Consider the following 9,300-nt stretch of genomic DNA (forward strand, 5'->3'; position numbering starts at 1 on the left):
TTTTCTTGGTGAGGTCACCAACCGTTTTGCTTTGGGGTCGTCCCACCATTCTTCTCCGTTTGCCCACCCGCGGGAAGGTGGTTGTTTATAAATCGGATGGTCCGACTTTCCCTTGTGGAGTAGTGGCGGGTTAGAGCAACCTGCAGTTCGGGTTGTTCGGTAATCTCCTTATCAATATACCGTACGTTAGTAACTGCTTCTGTCATGTTTGTCGGATTTGGTGTGTTAACGAATTTAGTGGTTGGAGTGTAACGGCTTAATAGCTGAAATATGTTTTGATTTTTGGAAACTTTGATGTTATTGCCTATGTTCTTGAGAGGCGGTACCTGTGTACTTTAGAGCATCTTAACTATGGTTTAGCCAACCTTGCAGAATTTTATATAAGATTTCATTTCATGGCCTTTTATTTAAATGATCATTTGTATATAAAGTTGCCACCTTTTCACCGTAAGACTTTTCTTAGAAGTTAAAATCAAGTTGCACCTTCGTTGGTAAGGCTAAGATTTTAATTGTTAGTGTTTTTTACCATTTCCATCTCTCCTACGGGGGGGGGGGGGGGGGGGATGCATAGTTTGTGTGCTTGTGTAAACTCTTAGTTTAAAGTTATCTTGTGTGTTGCAGATTTGCATCAGTGTTGTCTTTCAGAGGCTGTTGTGAGCGGTCGTAACTACGGCCGTGCCAAAAGGGAGCGGGAAGGTCTCTGCCCGAAAGCTCATACAGTCAAAACTTGTTTCTTTCTCCCTCTGAATAAATTGTAGCTTTGATATTTAGAGTGTGCTTTCTGATTATAATTTTAATTCTGTTTCTTTAAAAAATGCTTTTAGGCACTATTAAAGTGAATAAAATTCCCATTTGTTAGAAGGAATTTAGTTATGATTTCATCAGTTACTCCCTGGCAACTATTTCCATGCTTACATAGTGTGATTAAATGTGTTAATGTTCTTGATGAATCGCTAGTAAATAAAATAAATTCTTAAGAATATTCTTTGAAAATAAATCATGGTTCAACCAGCTTCTTTGGCACTTCATTGTACATCGCTGCGTGTTACGGACTTCATGAAATAGTAAACAGCTGTGAGCAATCGCCTTCAAAAAATATTTACTACTGTATAATTATCAGGAGTATCACTAATTAAAATTCGTCAGATCATTTTTCCCTCGGCGTATTTGTGTGTTTATTTATGTATTTGGCCTATAGAATGTCCCGAAGCCAAACTAACACGTAGTAACGAAATTCCCTGTGGAAGTGAGTCGTGTGGGACAAGTCAATGGAGGAGAGTTAATTCGACCGCAGAGGGCACCAGCTTAGCCTCCGCACGGCGCCTGCATGATTCAGTCGGCCGCGTTAGCCGGACGGGATTTTATTCGGGCTCAGACGTCGGGGCGTTTTGCATATGCAGGGACGCAGTTGAGCGCAGAGCAGCGAGTTGTTTGGCGGAGTGCGCGACAGAATTACCGCCACACCTCGGCCGGTCAGAGCCACTTTAAATTATTCATAAGCGGCGCGGCGCAAAACACGGCGAGCGCTCGGAGCCGCCTTTCGGCCGCTCCAGACCGCACACCGCTGACCGCCTGCGGCCGGAGGCTCTGTGCTCTGCGGGCTGCGCGTTTTGCCGTTTGCAGGCGCGGGAGCAGAGGGCTCTGCTGCAGCAGCCCAGATGTCATAAAGCAAGTAGAGCGGGCCAGCCGACACGAAACACGAGGGACGCCACCTGCTGACAGTCCACAGTATGTAGGCAGTGTGATGCTAACAGTAACTTGCCACCACCAATGACAGGCAGACTTTTTTTACTCCTTTTACTTGCTGCTTTGTTCCGCCTCGGCGCAGGGTCGGCATGATTAACGGGTGGCCGGACGCTCTTTCCGTCGCCACCTCGTTGCAGGCTGAGAAGGAAAAATGCCGTTTGGCTAGGGCCTCCCGTCCGGTAGACCGTTCACCTGGTGCAAGTCTTTCGAGTTGACGCCACTTAGGCGACTTGCGTGTCGATGGGCATGAAGTGATGATGGTAAGGACAACACAACACCTAGTCCCTGAGCGAAGAAAATCAACAACACAGCCGGGAATCGAACCCGGGCCTTTAGGTATGACATTCCGTCGCGCTGACCATTGAGCTACCAGGGGTGGACGCTGAGACGGAATATGTGTATCCCAACGTTCTGCATGTAGTGTTGTTCTAAGTGTTTGCGAATCGTGTAACTGTGGCGGGACTTGGGTACAGCCCAGTATTCTCCAAGTGGGTTGTGGGAAACCGCCTAGAAACCACATCCGCACACCGACCCTTGTCGTTAATTTAGCCAGGCGGACTCGATTCGGGGCCAGTGCATCTCCCCATCCCAGAATCGACGCTTTCAACACAAACAGTTGTCCGTGCGTGTACTAAATACTCGCCAGTCAGAAATTGTGTTGTATGTTTTGGCTCAAATCTGTATTACCCAGTCCCAATTGTAGGCGCCGGCCACTGTGGTCTAGCGGTTCTAGGCGCTTCAATTTGGAACCGCGCGACCGCTATGGCGTTCTGCCTCGGGCGTGCATGTGTGTGATGTCCTTAGGTAGATTAGGTTTAAGTAGTTCTGTGTTCCAGGGGACTGATGAACTCAGATGTTAAGTCCCATAGTACTCAGACCCGTTTGAACGATTTTGGACCAATTGCAGGCAGTCTACCCAGTGGCTTACCGAGGCATATAAAGTAAGTACCTATGTTCCACATCTCCTCCTAAACCAACTGACAATTTCGACCAGACTTGGTACACATGTCACTTACTGTCTGGAAAGAATCGTTGTGAGGCTAAGAGCCAGCAATTTCTAATGGAGTGGAGATGCTAAGTTGAAGAGATATCCTTACTCGTCGTCGGTGTTATCATGTGAAAGTCCATTACGGTGGTCTGGATGGATAATTTGGAAAAGCCGAACCTTGTATTCTTCTTGATACTCGATTGTTTTCCACACTGTCCACAACGAAATTGTAAGTGACATTTCAGCATCGAAACTGTTCTTACGAAGTTTTACACGCTTCGCATCACAACAGTCTACACAGTCCCTCCTTCCCTCGTACTCCATATTTGCGACAAAAAGTCGAACAGTTTTCTACGCTGGATAAACATGGAATTAGATTTTTCCATGTGAGAGAACAACACTCACATCCCACTCACTGACGACATAAATCGTCTGGGATTCCCTAGTAACTAACAAATAATTCGTGGAGGTATGTAATTTAGACCAACCAAGGGAACGACGGAAAACAGATAAAAATGACGATCACAAATAATTGATCACAACGCCCGCCACCAGTCGCATTTACTATCGAACGTTCGATACGTATCTCTTGGACCCCGCGACTTCGATAGCAATTGCCGAGGAGAACATGGGCAGGCAGAGAGGGAGAAAAAGGAAATGGACTTAGATACGGAGAGGAGGACATAGGTTGAGAGATGGGGGAGGGGGAAATAGATAGAGAAAAGGAACAGAAGGAGATGGTCTGAGAGGGGAGCGAAGCAGACAGAGGGAGAAACGAAAGAGTAGTATGTGGACTGAGAGGAGGGATGAGAAGAACAGGTTGAAGGGGGAGGAAGAGATTTACAGGGGAAGGCACGGAAGAAGTGTACAGAGAGGGGGGAGACGGACGGAGGGGGTGGGGAGAGGAAATGAACAGAGAGAGGGGGTGGCGAGAGAATGGCTAATAGAAGACTAGAATAAATACATACTCGGACAACTCCGAGTCTACGGCTAGTTTTTCACAACTACTGACCTAATTTTAAAAATTTAAACGCTCTAATAACTGCTCATTGAGATGTATAATAATGCCTCAACGGTTTAACAGCGTGATGGCCAAATCTCGCCCGTGAGGCAGTTTCGATAGCTCGCGGTAACGCTCAGTTTGGCTAATATTAATTATTCCACTATGCTCAGGTCGCACTCGCAACAACCGTTTGGTTCTTCCATGCAACTACCGCTTTCAATCAAGAATGTTACGTTGTCGTCCTCTCAGGTGATTCTATACGCATGAGGTTGTGCACGTTATGTTTTTCGTGCCTGTATGAGACATTTGCTAACGGGCCCGATTTGATTCACGCATTGATACAAAGCTACTCGTCGGTTTGTTCTCATATCGTGTTCAAGCAAAATGCGGAACAAGCTATCAGTTTCATTCGGAGTGGGAAGCCAATTACTTTCTTACCCAGGTAAAGGACAAATGTACGTGTTTAATATGCTATGCATGTGTGTGAGTTGGGAAGAAAGGCAACAATCGTTCACTCAGGGATTGTAAAGCGTTTCCCACTGGAGTCTGCTCTAAGGAAAGAAGAGGTAAGAGAGCTAAAATTCAATCTTAATACTGAACATTAAGCTTTTTTTTAGAACCACTAGATAAGAATGAAGCACAAACTGAGGCATCACTCCGACTTTAGGAAATTATTTCACATAATAATAAACCGCACAAGGACGTTGAATTAATCAAAACTACATTTCTAAAGCTGGAGATTCATTATTTGGTAGCTTCACAACTGAAACTGAGATAATGTCTGCTATTAAACCAGTACAGATTTCCGCAAACACAGTAATGAACAGGGGTGATGTTAAGAATTTGACGTTACTTCACAACTTAATACTGGCTTGGATCGCTGGAGCTATTTTTTCCTGCATCTTGACGAATTGACTGTTATAGCTGATACAGCTCAGATGGACGTTTTTCGAGGAATAGCTTTTGATAATTTCGAAATATGGCGCCACTAATAGGATGCGCTATTGAAAAGGACTTGTATTTTTAGCAGTTTAAAATCTTATCAGCTCTCAAAACATTTCTGTAAAGATGCTAGTGGGCTTAGCAACTGACGTAGCTCCTAATACCTTTCATGCAGTCTACTTTTATAACGTATTTTCCTACCTACTTAGCCGGCCGCAGTGGCCGAGCGGTTCTAGGCGCTACAGTCTGGAACCGAGCGACCGCTACGGTCGCAGGTTTGAATCCTTCCTCCGGCATGGAAGTGTGTGACGTCCTTAGGTTAGTTAGGTTTAATTAGTTCTAAGTTCTAGGCGACTGATGACCTCAGAAGTTAAGTCGCATAGAGCTCAGAGACATTTCAACCATTTTCCTACCTACTTCAAATAAATCTGATATTTGCAAATTAGAAAACGTATGATAGTTCAGGTCTCGATTCATCATCAGAAGAATTATGTTATTTTCAAGTCGCTGGATGCATAACATGTTACATACTGGACCTGCTGACTCGTAATGGACACTAGGAAACTGCCACGGGTGCACAAAGTGCGATGAAGACAATTGTAAATAAAAGAGAATTTCATAGTCGCCCGGCTTTTGCCATTAGTATTTTGTGTTCGGCCACCACCAGTGTCACAAGCTGTAACAGTAAAAATGCTGTGTGAAGTACAGTAGTGTTTATTACTGTAGACATTGGTTGCCGTGTTGTGCTGTTGGGTTTCATTGTTTCAGAGTGTGTCATGAAACAATTCTGAGCTCATTGCGAAGGCAGTTCACGATTTTTCAGAGGAGATTAGATTCAGTTAGATCATGTTGTTCCGTAAACGCATGATGATGAGATCCTTCAGTATGTCAGAAAACAAAAATAAGATGGCGTGCTGAGAAGTAATTCCTCTAAATTTTTTATGTAAGAGCTCTTAAAGTTACTTAAATAAAACAGACGTTATTAACATTCTTCATATCTACGTGTAGGCAGCCCTCTGCCGCTAGACTGCTCTGAATTTTAGTGGCGTGTAACGTTATTGTGACAGTGTGAGGAAAACGACGTTCTTTAATCGAGTTTAGAATTCGAAGAGTTCGTCCACACATGGAACACCCTCTCCTTCAGCATGACAATACCAGACCACACACGAGCGCTGCGTCGTATCAGCCCCTTGGATTCAACGTCATTGGTCATACTCAATAGGATTCCTACTTGGCCGTCTCCGATCTTCATCTGTTTCCAAAACTTAAAGAACGCCTTTGAGGACTTCATTTTGATAGTGATGCAGCGGTGCAAGCAGAGGTGAAGTACTCAGCCAACAAATTCCAACATTCTACAGCGACTGTGTCAACAAACTGATATCCCATTGGGAGAAATGTGATCGTCGCCTGGGTGGCTATATAGAGGAACAAATATGTAGACATGAAGAGTAAAGTTCAAAAAGGTTAATAATGCTTGTTTCATTTAAGAAGCTTTAAGAGTATTCACATTAGAATTCGGAGGCATAACTTCTCCAAAAAAAAAAAAAAAAAATGGCTCTGAGCACTATGGGACTTAACATCAGAGGCCATCAGTTCCCTAGAACGTAGAACTAATTAAACCTAACTAACCTAAGGACATCACACACATCCGTGCCCGAGGCAGGATTCGAACCTGCGACCGTAGCGGACGCGCGGCATTACTTCGCATGCCCTCACAGACTAAAGATGCTTCTACTTAACAACTCCTTCCTCACCATAGAGGTATTCTTGAACAGAAATGATTGGTCACTTTTACAGAAATGCATGTAAATGGCTAGCATGTACCCATCTGGAGTGGTTTTCATCTTTTTTAGACACATATGTGTCGAATGTTTGTTCTTTGACACATTCCATACCGTAACGTTTATCGCGAATCGGATCTATGGAGTAAGAAAATAATTAAGTAGGAGGCATCCTACTGGGCAGAAATTTTCCTTTCCCGAAGTGTCTTCAGGTAATAAGCGTAATGTCCATATGTGTCTCAACTCCTTTAACTTTTTTTAGTCTATTATCTACCTACATGATGACAATTATTGAACTACATGAAATAAAATCGTTATAACTTCTGAACCGTTTGCGTTAGGATGTGCAATCTACACGGTAGGTCACGGGGCATAATGGGAATTAGTATGGTGTGGTTTAGCTACGAAGCCGGCTTCCATTTGGATGAATTCGACAATAAGCAAAATTACGCGATTGAGAGGACTCTTCACCCTCAACGGGTGACAGTGTGGTGTGCAACGTCCAGTCTCATTGCGGTATTGCTTGACTGAACGGTGACTACAGAATGGTACGTGAAGGTTTTGGAAAATGATTTCGTGCCTATTATCCAAAGTGACCCTGATTTCGACAAGATGTAGTTCATGCAAGACGGAGCTATACCCCCATCGAAGCCAAAGAGTGTTCGATGTCCTGAAGGAGCACTTTGGGGATCGTATTCTGGCTCTGGGGTACTCAAGGCCACTGGCGTGTGCCTCGATTCGTCGCCACAATCTCCAGAGCTGAAGATATGCGACTCCTTTCTGTGGGGCTATATTGAAGACAAGGTGTACAGCAATAACCCCAAATACAGCTTCTGAGCTGATGACAGCCATTCAGTTGAGAGGGAACAGTTTGTTCCATCTCATTGCAAATAGATTTTCGCTGCATCATATTGAATATAATTTCAACATTTTTTTTAGTTTAAATAGTGTGATATCTCGAGTAAAGAGCTGGACTAACTGTTTATAAAACCACTTCCTTTCCTTAATCCCACTACGTTGCCTTGGGTTGATTAAGTTTGGAGTCTGTATTAAGAGTTCGTCTGCTGGTAGTGCCAAGGCAGAGATGTGGTCACCCTGTAGGTCGGTTAGTGCCAACATAAGCCTGGAGTAAAGACAGAGACGATGCACCTGCTTGCCAGGGAGTAGTCCGGGATTGGTAACAGGTCCCCCTCCTCTCACTGTAAGGGAACGGCCGTTGAGTCCCGCCATGAAAGTCACTCTTGGGGTAGCGGCTGAACTGAGCGGACGGAATCGATGACAATCTCCGTCTTTGCCGCCAATTTCATCGTGGGATGAGGTATTATGTTTTACACTGTTACTAATCCGCTCTTTTTCAGGATGGAAATAGTTAGCGTGTCGTTACGGCCATATATTCATTTTTTTTAGAAGTTTTGCCTTTACAAATATCTCTGTAACGAGATATATGATAAAAGGGAATGGACTGGGGACTTCGCTGCAAGAGTTATGATACCAATAGAGAAAAAGAGAAACACTGACAAATGTGAAGAGCACCGGACCATCAGTCTAATTTCTCATGCAGCTAAAGTCTTGCTGAGAGTGTTGAATAGAAGGTTATATGGCAAGCTGGATAGAGGGATTGCAGATGAGCAGTTGGTATTTAGAAGAGGAAAAGGAACAAGAGGTGCTATTGGTCTGCTGAGAACTATAGGGGAAAGATATATGGAAAAGGGTAGAGAAATCTTTGCTGATTTTATAGACTTAGAAAAGACTTTTGACAGAGTTCAGTGGAACAAGCTGATGAATATCTTGAAGAGGAAAGGAGTATATTGGAAAGAGAGACGACTGATACAGAATCTATCTTTACACCAGAAAGTAAGGATAAGGATTGTAAATGAAATGTCAGAAGGAAGCAACATTGGACGAGGTGTTAGACAAGGTTGTTGCCTTTTCCCACTGTTGTTTAACGTATACGTTGAAGAGGTTGTTGCGAAAAGCTTTGATGGGAAATGAGGAATATGTATTGGTGGAAAGAGAATGGAATGTATAAGATTTGCTGATAACATGGTATTAGTGGCAGAAAGTGAGCGGACAGTGAATAACATGCTCAAAGATCTGAATGAAGCTTGTGTGGAATATGGGATGCAAATAAACACAGCAAAAACAAAGAGTATGGTCATCAGTACAAAACGCAGACTTTCCAATATTAAAATAGGACAATCTACCATTAGCCAAGTAAGTGACTTTAAATATCTCGGAAGCACAACAACTGAAGACTTGTGATGTCACCAGGAGGTGAAAACTCGGATTGCCATAGCGAAGGAAGCATTCAACAGAAAGAGGAGACTCTTATGTGGCAAATTAGGTAAAGGACTAAGGAAAAGGATTGGCAAATGTTTTGTCTAGAGTGTGGCACTATGTTGTTGTTGTCTTCAGTCCTGAGACTGGTTTGATGCAGCTCTCCATGCTACTCTATCCTGTGCAAGCTGCTTCATCTCCCAATACCTACTGCTACCTACATCCTTCTGAATCTGCTTAGTGTATTCATCTCTTGGTCTCCCTCTACGATTTTTACCCTCCATGCTGCCCTCTAATGCTAAATTTGTGATCCCTTGATGCCTCAAAACATGTACTACCAACCGATCCCTTCTTCTAGTCAAGTTGTGCCACAAACTTCTCTTCTCCCCAATCCTATTCAATACCTCCTCATTAGTTACGTGATCTATCCATCTAATCTTCAGCATTCTTCTGTAACACCACATTTCGAAAGCTTCTATTCTCTTCTTGTCCAAGCTAGTTATCGTCCATGTTTCACTTCCATACATGGCTACACTCCAAACAAATACTTTCATAAACGACTT

The sequence above is a fragment of the Schistocerca gregaria genome, chromosome 4, assembly GCF_023897955.1.
Source record: "Schistocerca gregaria isolate iqSchGreg1 chromosome 4, iqSchGreg1.2, whole genome shotgun sequence".
Lineage (NCBI taxonomy): Eukaryota > Metazoa > Arthropoda > Insecta > Orthoptera > Acrididae > Schistocerca > Schistocerca gregaria.